This window comes from Lissotriton vulgaris, chromosome 7 (genome assembly GCF_964263255.1).
Source record: "Lissotriton vulgaris chromosome 7, aLisVul1.2, whole genome shotgun sequence".
Taxonomy (NCBI): domain Eukaryota; kingdom Metazoa; phylum Chordata; class Amphibia; order Caudata; family Salamandridae; genus Lissotriton; species Lissotriton vulgaris.
Genome location: NC_141695.1, coordinates 1,396,961,771 through 1,396,984,243, shown reverse-complemented (window position 1 = coordinate 1,396,984,243; position 22,473 = coordinate 1,396,961,771). Strand labels below are relative to the sequence as shown.

Genomic DNA, 22,473 nt, shown 5'->3' with positions numbered 1-22,473 from the left:
GCTTGTAACTGACTGTGGTTATAGAGGCCCAGAGTCTTCGATCCTTTGGTCCACAAGCAGATGATCAGAGAAATGTAGATTCTCAACAAATAGGGAGAAGTAAAAAAAAAAAATAGATGATCCAGCAAATGAACTGCTTCAGACACTGAAGACAGTGTAGCAAGCGCCTCCAATCAGACCCTAATAATAAAGACAGGTAGTCGACCTAAAAGTCAAAGCTAAACCACTCGGAGCCGAAACCAGAAGTTCTCAAAGAAGCCAGTTCTCAAATCCGTGACTCGCTCCAATACATCTGAGACAACACATTCACAAAGCGCATAAACAAGCACAGAAGTGACTTCGAAACACACTCATATCAAGCTACGATTAAACAGGTACAAGCCAAACAGTCCATTAGGGATTATGGAGGATCACACAACGCCAGCCAATCTGCATCCGTCACTGAACCATCCACGGAGGAAATCACTTCCCATTACATTCTTGTAGCTTGTGCGACAGATCCTGTCCTTCAGGGCACTACACTAAAAAAAACCAAAAAAAACGTACATTGTATCATGTCACAAAAACACATTCAGTTTTACTTAAAAATATCCTTTTTGGGTTTCGCCTCGCCAAAAGGCTGCGCAGCAGACTTTCCGCACAAGGCGAAAGCTTATGCCTAGAGATGTGTACTCATGTCCCGCCCCTCTGTTCCATTGGTTAGCTCCATAAATGGAGGCTAGCCATTGGAACAGAGATCTGTCCGTCATGGCCGGAGCAGATTTGTGGGCGTTCTGGACATTTTTACTCATCCCGCCCCCTTGCGATCGTCATGCGGCGGTGGGCGGTGTTTATTTAAATTTTTTTACAGCTTTGTTTTCCACCATTTTGGAAGTGTCCTTTGCAGGGGTGGGTTGCGCGATGTCCCGCTGTCCGTTCAGGCCCCCCCTCCCGCTTTCCGTGTGCCCGTTCCTGCCCCTCCTCCCGCTGTCCGTGTGCCCGTTCTGCCCCCCCTCCCGCTGTCCGTCTTCCCGTCCCCCCTCCCGCTGTACGTGTGCCCGTAGGTGCTTGTTTCCTTGGCCTCCTCTGCTAACTAGGTCTGTCGCGGATTGGTGTGATCGGCTGTTCGTGGGGGGGTTTGGTGTGTGTGTGTGTGTGTGTGTGTGTGTGTGTGTGGAGAATTCCAATTTCTTTCATGTTCAGCGAGACAGGGGAGGTATTCTTGCCGGTGCGCTTTCAGCCCGCGCACCTCTTTTGCTTGGCCCCCTATGCAAGCTGGGCCTGTCGAGAAATAGATGCGCCCGGGGTTTGTCTGCAGGTAATAATGAAGAGTTCCCGGCGAAAAATCACAAATGGTTTTCCGTGTTCTTAGGAACAGAGCAGCTCTATGACTGACTGAGCTGTGTACGTGTTTAAAACACGTTTGAGGACGGCAAATTTCTCCAGTCTGGGAGGAGATGTGCCCTAGCAGCTAGAGCTGGGTACCCAGGTTTGAATCTTCCTCTGCTCAGCATCATATGATTGTGGGCAAATTGCCTAAGCCCGCCGTGCATACACAAATATGGTGAAAGAGTGTCACTTCAAGTTTGCGAATACCTATGTCAAAAAAGACTGCCATAAAAATCTTGTGTTAACACTTTTGCAGCTGCAAGCAGACAGACTCAATGAAAGTGCGGGTAGAAGAATCATTAAGACGCTTTACATTTTGCACGGTACAGTGATAATAAATAGTTTTTTTCTATTTAAAGAGTGTGCACTTAGGTATTTTTTTCTCAGAAAAGCGGGAAGGTGAGCTATTTGTAGCCAGTTTCTTTCTGTTATGACATCCACCCCTCTTTCCACCTCTGCTCAGTTACAAGCGTCTTCCTCCTCACTCCCACCACTTCACATGCGCGCACTGTTCACATCCAAAACGAGATGTCACCTTTGCACGATGTGAGATGTTGCAGCGGGTTGACACATCCGCCAGGCAGTGGGTCTCAAGTGGCATGTACGATAGAATGTCAAATGTGCTATGCGCTCACTTGACGGCTTACTGAGGCAGGGTGAGGATCCCGGAAGTGGGGGTACATGACAGAAAGTCATAGGCAGGGAGGGTGCACATGCCAGAAGAGCACAGGGTTCAAAGAACGACTCCATTCTATAAACTAACAATGAAGAAATCTGTGAAGTGGAAAAATAACCCTCGTGGGAATCTCCCGAGAAACACAGCCTGCCAATATTTTAATGGTGTTTTTAATTTGTCCCATTCCTGTCAATATTGCTTAATTAATAGTGTTTTTTTTATCTGTCCCATTGCGCATAATCCATTGCTGGGGCTCCTTCAGGGTGCGATGGCTGGTGCAGTTGTCTATGGTGCTTTGTAACACTTTAATGGCGACACAGCTGCACGTGTGTTGTAGTGCTGGATAGATGTGTAGTGGGGTCTGATGCAGCTGCAATAGGTCTCGCATTTGTGAGATTAAGCTATTGGCATTGTAAATGACAATGCCATTTATTTATCTGCTTTCAAAACCAACACATAAATACAAAATTTGTCATTTACAATGCCAATAGCTCAAACTTTTACAAAGGCGAAACCGTTGCATTGTAAATGCTTGTTCATTATTCCCAGTAAAAAACATTAGTAAAACTTAAAACATTAAATATAACAGTAGATATAATTAGAACACACTTTAAAATATGTTCCAAGGTGGCCCTAATGACCCAGCTGCTAATTAAATAAACAAAAACAGAAAGGCCATCACCAGGCTGGCTTTAGCGCTGGTGTGAAAGTCTTTATTGGTGCCCCACCACTGACCTCTTTCTCGCTATCCTTACTACCACCCTCCAACAGTGCCCTTCATCTCTCCGTAGTCTCTCCCCCTCATAAACTCCTCCTCAGACTCTCATTCTACCACCCTCCACCAGTGAATCCCATTTCTCTGTAGCCCCCCCTCCACCCTATGACGTGCTTCTCAGATTCTCTCATTGCCACCCTCCACCAGTGCCCCTCATCGCTCCATAGCCCCTCCCCCATGACCACCTCCTCAGATTTCCTGACTACCACCACCCAACACTTTAGCTCATCTATCTGTAGCCTCTCCCCCTCATGATCTCCTGCTCAGACTCTCTCACTACCACCCTCCACCAGTGCCCCTCATCTCTCCAAAACCCCTCCTCCTCGAATGCCCTCACTGCCATCCTCCAACAGTGCCCCTCATCACTCCGTAGCCTCACCTCCTTCTGACCCTCTCCTCAGACTCCCTCACTACCACCCTCCACCAGAGCCCCTCATCTCTGCATAGCCTCCCATGACCTCCTCTTTGGATTACCTCACTGCACCCTCCAACAGTGCCCCTCATCTCTCCATAGACTCTCCCTCTATTCACCTCCTCCTCGAATGCCCTCATTGCCACCCTCCAACAGTGCTCTTCATTTCTACTTAGCCCCTCTCTCATGTGCTTTTTCATTAGTTGTATAGCGCTACTCGTAGTGTAGGGTTTCACAGTACTTTATATTACGCACACATTATGCAGAGACAATGAATCATACAAGTGTGTAAATCAGCCTATGGGGAATGTCACATACGCCAATGAGGATTACCAGGTGTAGGACTCACATGTAGAACTCACATGTCATTCATACTGGTGGGCAGTATGTTTTAAGAGGGTTAGGTCTGGAGAAGCACAAACACAGAATTTAAAGCATAGCCTAGTGGTTGGGGGCTTGGCTTTACTGGTTACAATGTATATCTGCCAAAACAAACTCTTTATAGCAACAATAGAATAATTAAAGACTTGGGAAATTCCAACTATATCGCAACACACTAAAAAGGTCTAATTGTACCATTCAGGTTTGTATGCAGCCCTTTGATGACCGTTCATAGGTCACTGTCCTATGATAGGACTGTAACTTCTGAACTGCAAGTAACACAAGAATCTCTGTAACAGAGGCAGTAACCCACTGAGCTAGCCACATAAACTACAATTTATCTGTATTCCAAAACTACATAGAGAGAAAAGATTACTCTCCAGCAGGATCGCTAATCACCAGAGTTATCTGGACATTTTTTTTGTTGTCTTGCATTTGTGGCAGAGCCAGTCATGAAAATGATACAAACGATTTAAATTAAATATACACGGCATACACAAAGTATGGGTCTTGCTGGGCCGTCACATATTTAAAAAATATGAATAAATAGCCACCCATTTTCAAAACCTACATGAAGTATGTATCTTGCTGGGCCTTTGCTTATCTTTTTTTTAAAAAACGGAATAGCCACACATTCTTTTACCTGCTTGGTTGGAAATCTGTCTCAAAGCCAGGGCTTTAAGTGGGATGAAAAAACTCAAGGGTCTCTTCAAGGCGCGTGGCTTAAAAACAGGTAAGCTAAAAATCTGTGCTTAGCATGGTGTGCCGCCCGACTAGTATTTTGCTATTTTGCGGTTTCTGTCATCGCATCCAGACATATGATACAAAAAGTAATATATTACCTATAACAAGACAAGATTATTGGCTCTGTAAATTATTTTTAGTTGCATAAAATGACTAAGCCGCAACTATGGCTTATATAATATATTGAAAAAGCTTCCACTTAAAGCCCTGGTGACACCACCACAATGTTGCTGCTCCTGAGTTTCAAAAAGAGAAGGGAAATCCAGAGAAAAAAATTACTCTCTTTAAAGGATTTCCCTTCCCCTGCAATGTTCACCTGGCATGTCGTCATGCCATCATTTCTTCACTAGTGAGAAGTGAGCAGTGTGAGCTCGCGCACCTCGATGTGCCTGCTGTCACTGCTGTCCCGAAAAAAAACGGACCGCCTGTGCCAGCGCACAAAACAGAGCCCAATAGAGACATGTTTCGGGGCCCCCTTTAAAAAACTATCGGTACTCAGCACCGGTGGGCCTGGCCCATTTTAAAGCCCTGATCTGGTAAGCAGCAGAAGGGGTCAGGAAAGGTGAATCAGGATAAACCAACTCCTTTTCTCCAGCGCTGAAGAGAAGGAAATAGCCACGCAGCACCCAAAGGTTACCTGGTGCCAAAGAAAGGATTTGTCCCCTTCGCCATGCCCCTATTCTAACTGCTCGAGTGGGCGGGTACACTGCCCACCTTTCTGAAAGGAGGTGCATGATTGGGGTACCTGTGAGAGAGAGCTCAGGCCCAATCACGCAACTCCTAGAAGAAGAATTAAAATTACGTTCAGAGGAACATTTTAAATTATAGTGCCGATTTTTCTTTTGGCCTTCTTGATGTCACGGCAAGAGCCAAGGTTCATGTTTGGGTGGGCCTGGCCCAACCGGTCCAACCGCTAGAACCGGGCCTGGTAACACCCCAAACAAACCCTCTGGAGCTACACCCCCATACTGACCCCTCAATTTACCATCGCACATAATTACTTTCCTTCTGTATCCTCACACATAACCCTGTGATATCTTATTATTTTTTACCTTTAACTTTATAGTGATTTCTGATCATGTTTCGTATTATTTCATCACTGCTCTCTCAGTGCTATTATTACTTTCAAATTTTCTTATGTTCCAAAAGTAGAGGTCTGGTCAAGCCTTCTGATTTTTGTTCTAGAGGGGTTTCCATGGCTCTACAGTACTCATGAGTGCTGGGGAAAGAGGGTGTCTGAAACTGTCTAGTAGCTTAGATGGCCTTTGTAAATAGATGGTACCATGAGGCACAGAGGGCATCAGGTCCTGTAGGCAGACCTGCAAACTCACACTGTGCCACAGTGTGACACACGATATCGGCCCCTTTTATACTCATATGGCGTGGAGCCAAAATTAAATGGTGGGAAGGAAAACAATATGAAAAGCACTGTAAACAGTGGATTTTCAGCTCATTTTCAGAGGCTTTACAGTGACCGTTAATGGGCTGCAGCAGCTTTTTTTCTTCTTTTTGGAGGAGGTGGCTTGTGGTCGGGGTGGGGACAAAAGTGCCTCTTAGGTACTTCTTAGCACAAGGCCCCCCCTCCATGACTCCTCCTCTTGAATGAATGAATGACTGGTATTTATAAAGCGCGCAGCTACTCCAAAAGGAGTGTCCCGGCGCTACAGGTTCACACAATACTGCCCTGAGATGGTTTAGCTCCTGAAAAGCCAGACTTTCAACAGTTTTTTTTAATTAGTCAGATCCGTGGAGGTTCTAAGGGGCCTACGGAAGTTTATTCCGTGTTTGTGTGCCCATGAGGCTAAAGGATTTACCAACCCTGTGTGCCAGGCGTACCTTAGGGACACATACATACATACATGCATACATCGCAGCGGATGATCTGAGTGCTCTTGTAGGTGCATACCAGCAGACACATCTCCTAAGGTAGCTGGCCCACTTGCCATGTAGAGCTTTAAAAAAGTTACCATGGCCTTACATTTTACCTGCTCCCTCACCGGAGCCAGTGATGGGCTTTAAGATGAGGGGCCATGTGGGACCTACATTTTAGACGGAGAATTGCCCTAGCTGCTGAATTTTGCACCACCTGAAGGCGCTGTAGGAGGAAGTTCGGCAGGCCCAGGTAGAGAATGTTTGCATAGTCCAGTCTGGACGTGATCAATGCCTGGACCACTATCCTCCTAGAATCCTATGGGAGGAGCCGAAGGAATTTTCTCAACATCCGAAGTAGTTCAAAGCAGGACTCTACCAGGGCCTGAACTTTGGGAACGCATAGAAAGGGCATTTATCAATATAGATTCCCAAATTCTTCACTGTGGATTGAGCCAAGCTGGGGGGGGGGGGGGTGAGAATTCTTCTGGCCACTATTGGCTCCTGTCCTGCACTACAGGTAAACTGAAAAAAACAATTTTCGATTTGTCAGAGTTGCATTTAAGCTGGTTCTCCTCCAGCCACCTGTAGACCTCTGTAAGACCAGATCTAATTGTGCCCCGTCAAACTCAGTTCTTTGTTGCAAGAGAAAATCAGCTGAGTATCGTCAGCATATGAAATTATCTTGGCCCTATAGGCCTCCACCTGTGGTGCTAGGGGGGACATATACAAGTTAAAAAGCGTTGGGCTAAGTCAAGAGCCCCGAAGAACTCCCACCTGCAAACTGGGCATGGGAGATGAGAAAGGGGGAGTCCAAATAACCTGTTCTCTGTCCTCCAGATAAGATGCTATCCAGGCTAGGGCAAAAATTGGGGGACCCCCTCTTGTACTGCTTGAGGCCAGGGAAAAGAGGGGAATTACAATCTGAACAATATTAAATATTTCCCTCTTAGCCTATAAATCCTTTTATTTAAACGTTGTTTATACTCATTTGGACAGACATCACAATACAACAGTGACACATGTAATCATCTCGTAAAGTAGTGTGTAGTGTAATTTAGGTGGGCACTGAGGCGTATCTGCTTACTGTGGGGCTTGGCACTGAAGAATGAAACTACAAAAGTATCTTAGAGTACATGTAGGGGTTGAGGGATAACCTTGTATAGAGATTAGCAACCAAAATATGGATCAAGCACTGACAAATAGTAGAATGATGGAACATGTGTGGTGGTCACTTCTGTCTCTCAAAGGTAGACCCTTAAAAGCAAATACCTGTCTAGTTGCTTAGTGCTCATCCTTAGGAGTTGTTCATCTGCTGTCCCTGTGTAGGCTCCAGAGCATATACGAGATGGAAGATTGCTCCTCCCAAGAGCAGCGCTCTGTCACCTCTTGGGACCTTTCTTGCTTCATAATCAAGGCAGTTTATTTTGCATGATACAGACCTCTTCAAAGATGATACATGCATGTACAACCACATTTAATTTCACTGTTTTCTCAAAGAACCCTGCACATGTTTGAGCAACATGGCTTGGGCAGTCTCTGTCATACACACACCAAAACATTTTACATAGCCACACTGCACTCTTGCACTTTCTATTCATCCACACACTAGAATCTAATGCTAACCGTCGCACCTATCACTGCATATTTCTTCACTTCACCCAAGGGAGTTGGAACAAAACATGAAAGATCACACCTCTGGTCCTCACCACAACATTGAAACACGAATGATGTAGTCTAAATGACTGAACTACACTCATGCAAGCCATATGCAAATGCACTTCAGAACATTGTCACCAGAAGTGCACCCTCATAATCACTGAATATTCCCATCACTGTCACTGGTTTCATTCGTGGAGTGCGACTGTGGCAGCATACCAAGTTTGGTAAATTATAGTGACAGGCCTTTTATCTGTGAGACATGAATAAGTGACCATAGGCCCTTTCATCTAAAGTTCTACTGCTCATGATGAAACCGGAATCCTGAACACTGACATCCCATGGATTGTACAAGTGCGTGTGCACTAGGATAGATTGTGTGACCTGCACAAGGGGTAAGGCTTGCAAGTTCCATTTTGTAAGCCCACAGCATGGCCCAAAGTACAAGATGGATGAGAGGTTGCTTTCCCCAGACCGCATATGTGTATTGCTGACCTCTCCTAGATAGGAGGGGGGACAACCAGACAGTATAGTGAAGAAAGAGGAGACATGCTTTTTTACCTTTTTTGGTGTGTGATTGTGTTAACTTGATCGTCACTCAAGTATCCGTGCATAGTGCTGCTATTGCTGCGAGCAGTTGTTTCGGGATGCCCCATCTTGCCAGCTTTCTCCATAAGACATTATGGTCAATGCCGTCAAAGGCCGCAGTATAATCGACAAAGCAGGCATACAGAAGGGGACCATTTGTTTTGTGTGCCTTTGAGCGCAGATAAGTGAGGGCGATGACTTTGTCTAAAGTTGAAGCATTGGGTCTAAACCCTGTTTGGTAGGATGGAATTATTTTATTATCTGTTATCCAGTGTTCTAATTCCTGTGTATTTTGGCAAAGTTTTGCCATACGGGTCTATTAGGGCTATTAGCCTGCAGTTTTCGGGTCGGGTCTACCTTTTTGTGTATCGGGTGGGGGATCGAACCCTTCCATGATTCCGGAATGACTGATGTGTCAAGACATTCACTAAACAGATTGAGCATCACTGGAGCCCAGAATGTTTGATATTCTTTAAAAATAATCCCAGGTGTCCTGTGCCCCATTCCCTCCTGCTGTTTTTTATTATCTTCAGTATCTCCACCATAGTTACTGTTATCTAACTGTCCTCCAGAGCGTCTAGGAATTTCTTCAGCTGGTCGAGATGGAAGATCTGAGTTTTGACTGAGTCCACAAATAGCTATCCAGGCAAGCCCGGCAACAGGAAAACGACGTGGTTCACAGACGTCCTCAAAGAATCGAAGAAATCCTGCCAAACTCTCGAGACAACCTGGTGCCGCGAACAGATGACAGAAAACATGACAGCACTCAAGAACGCCACCCGCAAACACCACCAGCTGATCCGCACCACAAAAAAGACATTGTTCAAAGAACGGCTGGACAACAAGACACACAACAGCAAGGAACTCTTCAGCATCGTAAAAGAGCTCTGCAATCCCAACCCCAACAGCAACGACATCACACCGTCGCAAGACCTCTACAACTCCCTCGCCACGTTCTTTCACCGCAAGATCGCCGATATCCACAACAGCTTTGGCGCCCAGACTCCGCCCCTAGCCACCGAACCAACGCCCCCTACAACCACCCTCAGCGCTTGTACTCCCATCAGCAGCGAAGACTCCGCCAACGCTATGAACACCATCTACTCCGGCTCTCCTTCCAACCCATGCCCTCACCACATCTTCAACAAAGCCGACACCATCATCGCTCCCCACCTACGGAATGTCATAAACAACTCCCTCGCATCCGCCACCTTACCAGAGAGCTGGAAGCACGCAGAGATCAACGCCCTACTAAAGAAACCCACAGCGGACCCTAAAGACCTCAAAAACTTCCGCCCCATCTCTCTTCTTCCCTTCCCAGCGAAAGTGATCGAGAAGATCGTCAATAAACAGCTGACTGCATTCCTCAAGGCCAATAGATCCCTCGACCCAACCCAGTCCGGATTTCGAGCCAACCACAGCACCGAGACCGCCCTCATCGCAGCCACCGACGACATCAGGACCCTACTCGACAACGAGGAAACCACCGCCCTCATCCTCCTAGACCTCTCAGCCGCCTTTGATACAGTCTGCCATCGCACCCTGATAACCCGCCTCCACAACGCCGGGATCCAAGGTAAAGCCCTGGACTGGATCACCTCATTCCTTTCTGACAGAACCCAGAGAGTCCGCCTCCCTCCCTTCCACTCCAAGGCCACCGAGATCATCTGCGGCGTACCCCAAGGCTCATCGCTCAGCCCAACCCTCTTCAATATCTACATGAGCCCCCTCGCCACCATCGCACGCAAACACAACCTCAACATCATCTCATACGCCGACAACACCCAGCTGATACTCTCCCTCACCAAAGACCCAGCCACAGCCAAACTCAGCCTCCAGGAATGAATGAAAAACGTCTCTGAATGGATGAAACTCAGCAGTCTGAAACTGAACTCAGACAAGAAGGAGGTCCTCATCCTCGGACCATTCCCATCCACCTGGGACAACTCCTAGTGCCCCACAGAACTGGGCACCGCACCGACACCCACTGACCACACACGCAACCTAGGATTCATCCTGGACTCCTCTCTCGCGATGACCAAGCAAGTCAACGCCATCTCATCTTCATGCTTCAACAACCTGTGCATGCTCCGTAAGATCTTCCGATGTATCCCTACCGGAACTAGAAAGACGGTCACCCAGGCACTCGTCACCAGCCGACTAGACTACGGGAACGCCTATACGCAGGAACTACAGTCAAACTTCAGAAAAGACTCCAACGCATACAGAACTCATCCGCATGTCTCATCCTCGACATCCCCGCCACAGCCACATATCAGCCCACCTGAGAGACTTGCACTGGCTCCCCGTGAACAAAAGGACCACGTTCAGGCTCCTCACCCACGCACACAAAGCGCTCCACGACATAGGCCCTGAATTCCTCAATAACCGCCTCCCGTTCTACACTCCAACACGCAAACTACTCTCCGCCAGCCTCGCCCTCGCCACCGTCCGACAGAACCACCGCCGGAGGAAGATCATTCCCCTACCTGGCGGCCAAAATGTAGAACTCCCTCCCCGCCCACCTACGACTGACCCAGGACCACCTCACATTCAGGAAACACCTCAAGACCTGGCTCTTTGAGCAGGAGCGGCACTCCCCCCCCCCCCCCCAAGCGCCTTGAGACTCCCACGGGTGAGTAGCATGGTCTACAAGTGTATTGATTGATTGATTAGGGCTTGCGCCCGCGTTGCAGCACAAGAGCCCTTTTGTATGTGGTTTTTGAAAGCTGCTCACACGCTTGTGCGTGTGAGCAGCTTTCCACGGCTGCCATTGGCTTTCGCGTGCTTTTTTTAAAAAAAAGCAAGCGCGCAATTGGGCAAAGGCGGGCGCATGTCCCGTCTTTGTAACGCCCATTCCTGACGGTGGCCAGCATGCGCAGCAGCGTGCGTTCGCTTCTCTGTCGCGCTCCCTCCCCCACTCCTCTGTGGTGCGCACGCACCACTAATTGTTTTTTGTTACACTGGTGATCGCGACACGATCACTTTCAGTGCCGCTTGTTTTTATACTCATTAAGCACTGCTCCTATGTCTCCCAACATAACACCGCTCTCTTCTCTGCACATTCCTCACACTCCTAATAACCTAAAAGAGTGAAAGATTGCTTTCATCCAGAACTGTCCAATCATCTCACAAAACTGACCCTTCACCTCTCCCACAAACACCCCCACTCTGATATGGGTCTCTAGCTATCTTAAGGAAGCTGTTCATATAAGGGCGTCAACCTTCACCTCTCCTCTGTACCTTTGTCCAGCCCCCTCAGCTATCTTTGCCTTGCGGGTGTTGCCCTCCCATGGTGCCAGCTTCTGTCTCTCTATCGTGCCCCCCACCCCGCCCTCCTCGGCTCTCATTACATTAAGATACTTCTTGTCCCTATCGGGCTCCCTACCCAGGGTCGGATTGGGATCACAATTCGGCCCGGGCACTGACGAAAAAAGTGGCCCACATTCAAGAGGCGTGGCCCATATTCAAGGGGCGTGCCCTTTCATGAAACACTATTTGCACAGACAAGGAATGAAAGTGGGAGGATACTGTTCTTGCACAGGACACAGGGCCAAGGTGCCAATGGCCTACATGCAGATCAACTAAAAAAAATAGCATAGCCCCTTTCTGTCACAAAATTATTCCAGCCCTCCAGCACAGGAGCACCTGAAAAGCAGCAAAGCCCCTGCTATTACTAACCTACTTAGCCCTCCCCAGACCTTCAGCTCAGGAGCACATGAACAGAGGTAAGGCCCCTGCAATTAGTAAATTAATCAGCCCTCCAGGCCTCGGGAAAATGTCCTGGCAGGGGAGCACAAAACACAGCTTTCTGGGTCATCCAAGGTAGCCAGGGGGAGGCTGAGGTGAAGCTGGTGCATGGGAAGTGCCTTCCCAGTGTGTTCTGGCAGTTTGAGTGTTTACCATTTACTGTAGTATTACCCTTGTACCTGTGTATGGTACCCTTTTGTAACTTGCACACATCACTTTTCTCTGGTATCACACTGTATGCTACCTCTCACTTTTGTTTGCTTTAGATACAAGTGCCACCATTGCCTCATGTAACGTTTGTTCTTGTGCTGGAGTGTCTGCCATTTATTGCAGTATTATACCTCTACTTGTACTTTGTACGCTTTTGTAACCTGCACACATATCACTTTTTCCTCCTGTAATGTACCGATTGCTACCTCATGTATTTTGGTTGCTCACTATTGTCACTTTTGATTCATGTAACTTAACGTTTGCTTTTGTAATTTGTCCACTTGTAATTTTTCTCCTCATGTATTATTGCTGTTCCTTGTGTGAAGCGCTCTGACACCTTCGGGTAAAGTCCGCGCTATATAAAATCGCATAAATAAATAAAATTAAAAAATTCCAAACATCACCTGGCCCCCATAGCAAGACCCATTCTTCCTCGTCCACTGTGCCCTGAATGTGAAGGGCTGTGGACGAGGTGCTAAGACTAACACCGTTTCTGGGCTGCATGGGCCCCAGGGGGGGGCGAGGTGAAAATGGCTCAAAGGCCTGAGAAACACCTGGCCCCCAGGGAGGCCGATTCTTGCAAACAATCACCCCTCCCCAGCCCAGCCTCCGCTTGATTGCTTGGCAGGGCAGGGGTGAAGGAGAGGCCACAGCTGACAATCGCTGTCCGGCCGCACAGCGAGGCTGCTTTCATTTTCTCTGTCTGTCTCCGTGCCCTCTGTGGACTGGGACAGGGGAGAAAAAAACGGCCCACAGAGGGCACTGAGGCACCGGCCCTTCGGCCCATGCCCGAATGCCCGCCTTGCCAATCCGCCCCTGTCCCTACCTCCACCTCTTCCACGTTGTCCGCCCTACACTAGGGATGTTGTTACCATACCTTCTCTTCTCTCTTTGTACCTCCACCCAACCGCGTGACCCCTGCCTCCTAAACCCTCGTCACCTGAAGGATGCTACCTTCTTTCAGGCCTTCTTTTCCACCGACCCTCACTCTCCATATTATCGGCACTCGTGACATGAATGAATCTGGTCCTCTCATGCCCTCAGTCTCTGCTTCCTCCATCCCATCCTTATATCCTCGCCTCTCGTTATGATAAGGTTGCTGGTCCTCTCGGGCCCTTATCCTCTGCTCCTTTAAATCTAGGCTCTCCTAGCTCTCTCAGCAGGTTAACAACAGGTTTAATTTGATTAATTCCGCTGGAATGTCAGAAATGCCGGGCATGACTGTATTTCATGGCTTTTATGTTCTTGGAGCCCATTTCCCATAACAAGGAAAAAAAACAGAATGACATAACAAAGCATGCTTACCACCACAACCTGAATTCACACACAGAGTCTGCCTCTCCTCCTCTCAAAGAAACGCACAAACACACATGTGCCGTCCTGACTAAATCTCTATCACAACAGGACATCAAACACCCATTCCTCTACCACTCTCCACCACGCACCCTCACAAACTTTCGGCCCGCTTCTCAATCAAACGTTAGTTTTCCTTTTTCATCACAGGTCCTCCCTCCCTCTCACTACACATAATTTTATGCTGTGGACTGTAGATCTCTGTCATTGTGCCCACACACTCCATTACTTTCTCGCTCTCTTTCTCTCGCTCGCACACACACCCGCTCGCACACACACACCAGTCCTCATCTTCCCATCACATACACACACACACACACACACACACACACACACACATAATTTCCACCTCTTCCCATTACATACACCCCCTCCTTCTCTCTTCCCATCCCACATACATATACACGCACACAAATGGCTCTCACCCTAACACAAGAACCTGCTTTCTCCTCTCACTCCCCATCACACATACACACAGGAACACCACGCTCTGTTCTTTGATTACATTGTCCATCATAAACACCAGGTACCATTACCCCAAAATCACAAACACGCACACTCATTACGTCCCCTGACACTTATCGCATGACTGGCAATGCAATAAAAAAGGTCTCACATTTGCAAGAGTTTGACCTATTGACATTGTAAATGGCAATGCCTTTTATTCATTTTTATTTATGTTTTGAAAACCTGCAAGCGGTGCGTAAACACGCACTTTGTACTTATAGTCCTAGCTTACGAGAAGTAAGGCTGGCAGTAAAAGAGGCGCAGTTACTGTCAGCCTTGCTTCCATATACTCATCGCTTGCAGATTTCAAAACACATAAATAAAAGACATAGTCTCTTACAATGCCAATAGCTCCAACTCTCTCAAATGCAAGACCTATTGCATTGCAAATGCTTTTGTGTAAGTGCCAGGACTATTCCTGATACATTGGGCTGTAAATTACTAACTGCAACTGCCGTTAGGTAGATGGCAGGGTTAGGCCTCTGCAGTATCTGTTGTTAGGGAAAGGAGTCTTTTGATGGGGAGAGCACTCTGAGACTACCAAGCAGGCAAGGGTTGGTGTCACACTGACAGCCAAATCCCCAGGGGCGATGGGACATTGCCTGAAACCCAAACTGAGGAATTATTGCACTGTCTTGGGTGCCAAGACATCTACCCTGTGAGTAAGGGAAGGAAATGCCAACCCTGCAGGAGGAGCTAATTGTGAAAGGGACTGATGTAGGGAGCCAAAGGCATTGTGGTACTGCTAGACTGGGCTGGACAATCTTTCTCACTTATCCCCAAAGTAGCCACTAAGGCACTTAGAGCAGTGTGTGTACCCGAATGGTAGGCCGGACTGAAGCCAGGATATGCGTCTGTTGGTAGCCAGTGTGCCCCACTAGTGGAATGTATGACCATGGGACTGCCCAAGTGTGCCGTTAGGTCAGAACCAGTCCGGAAGGTCAGTGACCTGAGAGGTGCACTTTGGGTGCATCATGAAGAATCAACGTCTTCGCCTCGAGGAACTGTATGCTGAAAAGATCACCTAGCATCTGCCAGGATGACGAATCATCACCTGCAGGCATCTGATCCTCGTGCTCAAGAAGAGGTGCAAAGTACTCAACGGTGTGTAAGAGTGAGCTGCTCTGGGAGTGAAGTAACCACCAGAGCGCAGGAGGGTGCCACAATCTGAGGCCAAACACCCGAAAGAGGTCTACCGAGGGGAGCTTCCACTCCTGCCTTGACCCTCGTAGTGAAATGCTTCATGACTGGCTACTACGTAGCTCCCTGGAAGACTGCCATTTGCTGTCTGGAATCTTCCTGCTACCAGTGAGATCCCACTCTTGTGGGAGGGCTGAATGCGGCCCAACACTAATCCTGAGGAGGGGGAGCCACAGAGTCGGGAGAACCCATGAAGGGGCAGGTGGCGGGGTCATTGGATTAGCAGTCAGCATAGCTGCCAAGGTTTGACATTGCTTATGTGTGACATTTTCATAGTTTCAGTGTACTTGTGAGTGACATTCAACAACCAATGTGTGACACTTAAGATTCAACTGTCAATAAAGTTTCCCCTTTGGGTGAACTTGAAAGAAAACCACAGTTTTATACAAGACAACAAGAATTGACCTACATTCACAAATGTGCAGCAAATAATGAAAAACATGCAATAGTCATACAAAAAGAATGTACATTTTATTTCAGTAAGTTAAAACCCAGATTTTAGTAAACACATAATAATACATCAGTAATTCATTACACAGAAAATGGGACAATATAAAAGGAAAATAATTCCTATTAAAAAGGAGAAAAAGAACACCAATTTCAATAGTTCAATAAGATATGCTCCATGAAGATATGTCAGATTTCACAGTCACATGAGCTTCTTATTTCTATTGCAAAATGTTTCTCCACAAAAAAGTGCATCGACGCGTTTCGGTTATGGCAAACAGATATTCAAGGCCAAAAACCTTCCTCAGGATTAAAATTGATATCCCACTTAAAACAATATCTGAAAATGAAAATACATAAAATAAGATATACACCATATGACTATAACAATACTACATTACAGCATGTGATTACAGAACTGCTCCTACATTAAACACTCACAACATGAAGACTGTGGATATTTATAAAATTTCATAGTTATTTACTATATTCGAAGTGTCAGCCACAAGCACTTAAGGACACTAGTTATACATACATATATGTTCCTTTATAGATGAATCATTTTAATGATTCATACTTATTATACTTACAGTTCATAATTTACAATCGTGATATACACAATTATGTATGAACTGCAGTGAAGAGTTTGTATTCAAACTGCGTGGTAAGGTTAGAACAATGTACCCCCCCCCCCGACTCTCATTGTCCTAATTTTGCTAAAAGTTTTAGTTTGGGTAAAAATACATTGTTTTTAGTAAAACCAACCACTGTGGTATGTTTTAAATCCAGACCAACACTATTTAAATATACTGCCTACCAGTATGGATGACATGTAATTCTACAACTTAATCCTCACTATTTTATGTAACATTTCCTTTAGAATGATTACAAACGTATGAATTATTGTCTCTCTATATTGTGGGTATGATGTAAAGTGCTCTGACACCCTACACTAGTAATGGTGCTTTATAGTAGTTTCAAGATCCTCTTTTAGTTTCTCATTCCTCATATGGGTGTAACTTTTGGTAGTTATCCGTTTCCATGGATGTCATTGCTTGATTTGACTCGGGAGAAAGTGTCAATCTTAAGTGTCACTAACAAAAGAGAGGGACCCAAACAAACCAAAGGGGTAGGGTACCAAAAGACACAACTGTCAATAAAGTTTCCCCTTTGGGTGAACTTGAAAGCAAACCACAGTTTTATACAAGACAACAAGAATTGACCTACATTCACAAATGTGGAGCAAATAATGAAAAACATGCAATAGTCATACAAAAAGAATGTACATTTTATTTCAGTAAGTTAAAACCCAGATTTTAGTAAACACATAATAATACGTCAGTAATTCATTACACAGAAAATGGGACAATATAAAAGGAAAATAATTCCTATTAAAAAGGAGAAAAAGAACACCAATTTCAATAGTTCAATAAGATCTGCTCCATGAAGATATGTCAGATTTCACAGTCACATGCGCTTCTTATTTCTATTGCAAAATGTTTCTCCACAAAAAAGTGCATCGACGCGTTTCGGTTATGGCAAACAGATATTCAAGGCCAAAAACCTTCCTCAGGATTAAAATTGATATCCCACTTAAAACAATATCTGAAAATGAAAATACATAAAATAAGATATACACCATATGACTTGATATACATGCCACACACTTTAGTGTTGTAGTTCGAGTCCGCTATCGTAAGAAGTTTAGTCCGTCTTTGAACATTTTTTCGAAGGCGCCGTATCACCCGGAAGTCATCTCAAACCCGGATGCGAGTTAGGCGAATACGCGCGCATAAACTATATAAAAACATCGGTCCTCATAGCTGCCAAATATCTTTGGAGGACAGAAAATAGAACCCCACGCTACGGCCCTTGGCGCCACATTAGCAGGTATGTTATTAGAGCAAAACCGTTGGTTTTCGGTCTACGTTACATGGAATTGCGTGACTTTAACTCCGTGTTCTGTCTAACGTTGTTTTAGGCTGCGGGCGGTCGGACTAACTATCGGAAATAATTACAGTCCGGTGGCGTGTTCGTTTGTAGGACGTGATTGAGGACGTCTTTGGACCTGTGTAGTATATATTTATACGCACAAGAGAATGCTTTTAAAGGTAATTTAGATTAGTGAAAAACTTTCCTAGCATTATGCTTTAACAGTTTGCTGATAAATACGATGCGAGGCTGTACATCGGCCGACACTGTTGAAAATTTTCTAACTGATCCTAGACATAGTACAAAGTAGGCAGGTTACCATAAGTTGGACTATATATGTCTACACGAGAGAATAATGTAATGTTGCCTATAGGTCTAGAATTGGAAGTACCAAGGTGGCAAAGACTCACAAAATTTCTAACTGTCTTTACAATATAGTGCGCTTTACTTTGGCTCTGTATATGTGGTTTTTAAAAACAGCAGAAGCAGCGCACATCATCTGTTATGGCACACTTACTATAATCACCATAACCATTACAGGACCAATATCTAATGCACTTAAGGCATTAATTGTTCTGTACCACTTATTGCATAGTATAATAAACAGCTAAAGATGTGATGTGAACCAATCACAGTCCACCCCTGAAATGTGACAAGTAATCTATCTTGGTGGTTGTTGATATATAGAACACACCCCTAACCATTTATCAACCCTTGTAGGTACACTGTGAAGGTGGCCGATCATTGTAATGCTGTTGACTGTAAGCAACACTGCTTGAATTTTGTCAAGGTAAAGAATTTGCATACCTAATAGAGCAAGATTTTAGAATCCATTAGTTAACAAATGAGTCTCTCTGATTTTCATATCCACAATAGATTGAATGTTGGGTATAATAAGTATGAATCATTAAAATGATTCATCTATAAAGGAACATATATGTATGTATAACTAGTGTCCTTAAGTGCTTGTGGCTGACACTTCGAATATAGTAAATAACTATGAAATTTTATAAATATCCACAGTCTTTATGTTGTGAGTGTTTAATGTAGGAGCAGTTCTGTAATCACATGCTGTAATGTAGTATTGTTATAGTCATATGGTGTATATCTTATTTTATGTATTTTCATTTTCAGATATTGTTTTAAGTGGGATATCAATTTTAATCCTGAGGAAGGTTTTTGGCCTTGAATATCTGTTTGCCATAACCGAAACGCGTCGATGCACTTTTTTGTGGAGAAACATTTTTGCAATAGAAATAAGAAGCTCATGTGACTGTGAAATCTGACATATCTTCATGGAGCATATCTTATTGAACTATTGAAATTGGTGTTCTTTTTCTCCTTTTTAATAGGAATTATTTTCCTTTTATATTGTCCCATTTTCTGTGTAATGAATTACTGATGTATTATTATGTGTTTACTAAAATCTGGGTTTTAACTTACTGAAATAAAATGTACATTCTTTTTGTATGACTATTGCATGTTTTTCATTATTTGCTCCACATTTGTGAATGTAGGTCAATTCTTGTTGTCTTGTATAAAACTGTGGTTTGCTTTCAAGTTCACCCAAAGGGGAAACTTTATTGACAGTTGTGTCTTTTGGTACCCTACCCCTTTGGTTTGTTTGGGTCCCTCTCTTTTGTTAGTGACACTTAAGATTGACACTTTCTCCCGAGTCAAATCAAGCAATGACATCCATGGAAACGGATAACTACCAAAAGTTACACCCATATGAGGAATGAGAAACTAAAAAAGGATCTTGAAACTACTATAAAGCACCATTACTAGTGTAGGGTGTCAGAGCACTTTACATCATACCCACAATATAGAGAGACAATAATTCATACGTTTGTAATCATTCTAAAGGAAATGTTACATAAAATAGTGAGGATTAAGTTGTAGAATTACATGTCATCCATACTAGTAGGCAGTATATTTAAATAGTGTTGGTCTGGATTTAAAACGTACCACAGTGGTTGGTTTTACTAAAAACAATGTATTTTTACCCCAACTAAAACGTTTAGCAAAATTAGGATAATGAGAGACTGGGGGGGGTACATTGTTCTAACCTTACCACGCAGTTTGAATACAAACTCTTCACTGCAGTTCATACATAATTGTGTATATCACGATTGTAAATTATGAACTGTAAGTAACTAAATAATCTCTGTGACAAAAGCAGTAACCCACTGAGCTACTCACATAAAATGCACTTTAATGATCCGCATGTACATGTTATTTGCAGCAGGCATAGTAATCCTCTGTGCTACATCAGGGTGGGTGCAAACTGCCACTGATAGAATGCTGATGTTGCTCCAGCAGGAACATTATTCACAAGAGTTATCTTGGCATGATTTTAATCGTTGCCAGAAAACTCTTGGAGACACAAGGGATTCGGCAGAAGATGTTTTTTAATTGTGAAAACATCTTCGTGGTTAAAAGGGACGATTCCCGGACTCCTTCTCACTCACAGGTGGAACCAGTTTAAAACATAAGTACACAGACTACACAAGCCTCTGCACTGCAACAAATGAAAGTGAAACGAAATTGAAAACACTCCATCAGGAGACGGAAGCCTGACTGCTGAACATGCGGAACCCTGCACCACAACAGCTGAAATAAACGCTGCTCTATTATTAAAAGGAAAATGTTTCCTACCTTACACTTGAACCTACTTAAAATTTTGGGAAAATGAGGCCCCTACACTTCGAGGAAAGCCAAGCGTGAGAGTGCTAAGACTCACATCTGTCAATTGGGTATGCATGCATTATTGAATGTGTAGTGGACTTCCATGTGTTCTGTGTAATATCGAACTTGTCTTTTCCACGAAGAGAAGCACTGAGCTGGACTGTGATCTTATTGCACTGCTGTGGGTATGGTATTGATTCCTGAGCCTGATTTACCTGCGCCATTAACTCCACGAGGAGCCTGTGACTGCTCAACCCCCTACCACTGAGAGTCAAGTGTGGAAATGTTTTTCCTTGGCCCCGTTTGCAGTGCCATAGTAAGACATGCCCCAGGACTGCAGTAATAAAAGACCTCTACTCTTACATTGTGGCCCAGTTGCCCCTGCCTGCTCCATGGTCTCCTCAAGAGGTGTCATATTGGTCACGTTGGACTGGTTCCAGATGTTTGCTGTATTAGTGTTTGGCTGCAGACAGACATGGTGTGTACAAGTGGATGCAAGTAGGAGGACCTCATTTTTAAATAAAATGAGCAGGTTGGTAAGTGAGAGGTGCTCATGTACAACAAGGTGAGAAATAGTGGAAGGGAAAATAGCCATTCTTGATGTCAGCATTGAAGGATAAAACTCATCAATCAAAGCATGGTGAGACCCAAATGCCTCTTGAGCGGGACAAATATAAAAATTGGGAGAATAACCAAAAAATCGAAAGGAGGGAACGGAGATAGATTAAAATGCCATTAAACCACGAGCAAGGGTCAATTGTTTCTGATAAACACTTTAATTAGTTTGTATTTGTGAGAACATAAAATGTAAACATAAAACGGCACCATTACACACTCTATTAGTGTCCCTCCATGAACAATATGCAAGTCACTTGTGTGGGTCAAAGGAATCGGACCATCATAGTCCCACCATTTCCCCGAAATCCAGGCGTGTTTCCGAGGACACCAATCACTTGAATTTGGGTTCTTCGATTGTTGCTGACCAGTCCATTGCAGAAAGTTCAAAACATAAAGATAGTGGGGTAAGACTATTATTTTGAAAAGGGCCAAGTGTATTGAGTGGTAGTAAACCCATTGTTAAATGTCGATGTTGAGAAGAGTCGCCAGGTTAAGATTCCATGTCAGCTCCGGCTTGCAGGAAATGTGTATGCCTAAGTGTTTGAATTTGAGTCTCCTTATCGGTATGGACCAGGACCCTCGCGTGACTGTGGTGTCTCCTTAGAATGTGATCAATAGTGATTTATCTTTGTTTACTCAGACTCAGGATGCTCCCTGGTACAATTCGAGGATCTTAAGGCATCATGGCCATTTGAGATGAGGGTTTGCCAAGTTGAGCAGGACGTCGTCCGCGTATAGTGCAATTTGCTCTTCAGTGGAGTTTTCCCATTGCCAGACATGCATCTGGGTGTTGCATTGCACTTGGCTGGCCAGGGGTTCTATTGTAAGGGCAAAAAAACAAGTGGTGAAAGGGGACAGCCCTGTTGAGTGTCCCATTGAATGGGGAAGTGGTCTGATAGTGCTCCGTTTTTAGTACGAGGACCTGCTGTTGAGAGTATAGCATGTCGATATATAACTTTGCAGGTGGGGGCTGAAGCCCATCTTTTCCAGGACTGTTTCAGAAAGTTCCAGTCTACGGAGTTAAAGGCCTTTTCATAGTCTAGCATGAGTGGCATCCCGGAATGCCTGGATGGCCTATAGTACAAACTGTAGGTCTGTGGGATCTGCACTTTTACGGTGTTGGCAAGTCACATTTTGTGGCACTGTGCCTCTTGTGGAGATAGTGGCAACTTTGTCTATCTTGGTCTGGGCGCTGGTCTCGGGGCCTCTGTCTTTCTCCGTTCTGTCTTGTCTGTGAGTGGGGGGTCCCGTATTGTTGTTTTGTGAGAGTTGCTTCCTGTCACAGGACACTCCAGG

At 45.0% G+C, this 22,473-nt stretch overlaps 1 protein-coding gene across 2 annotated transcripts in view; it reads left to right on the top strand.

Annotated features, from left to right (window-relative positions):
* Positions 1 to 22,473, top strand: part of LOC147705710 (sulfotransferase 1B1-like) — a 400,304-nt gene that overhangs the window by 20,835 nt on the left and 356,996 nt on the right. Inside the window, exon 2 of one of the 2 annotated variants that reach the window (XM_086932139.1) lies at positions 18,592 to 18,661. The exons of the other annotated variant lie outside the window; for it this stretch is intronic. The gene's annotated coding sequence lies outside the window, so the exon portion shown is untranslated. The remainder of the gene's footprint in view (positions 1 to 18,591; positions 18,662 to 22,473) is intronic. 2 annotated transcript variants of the gene reach the window in all.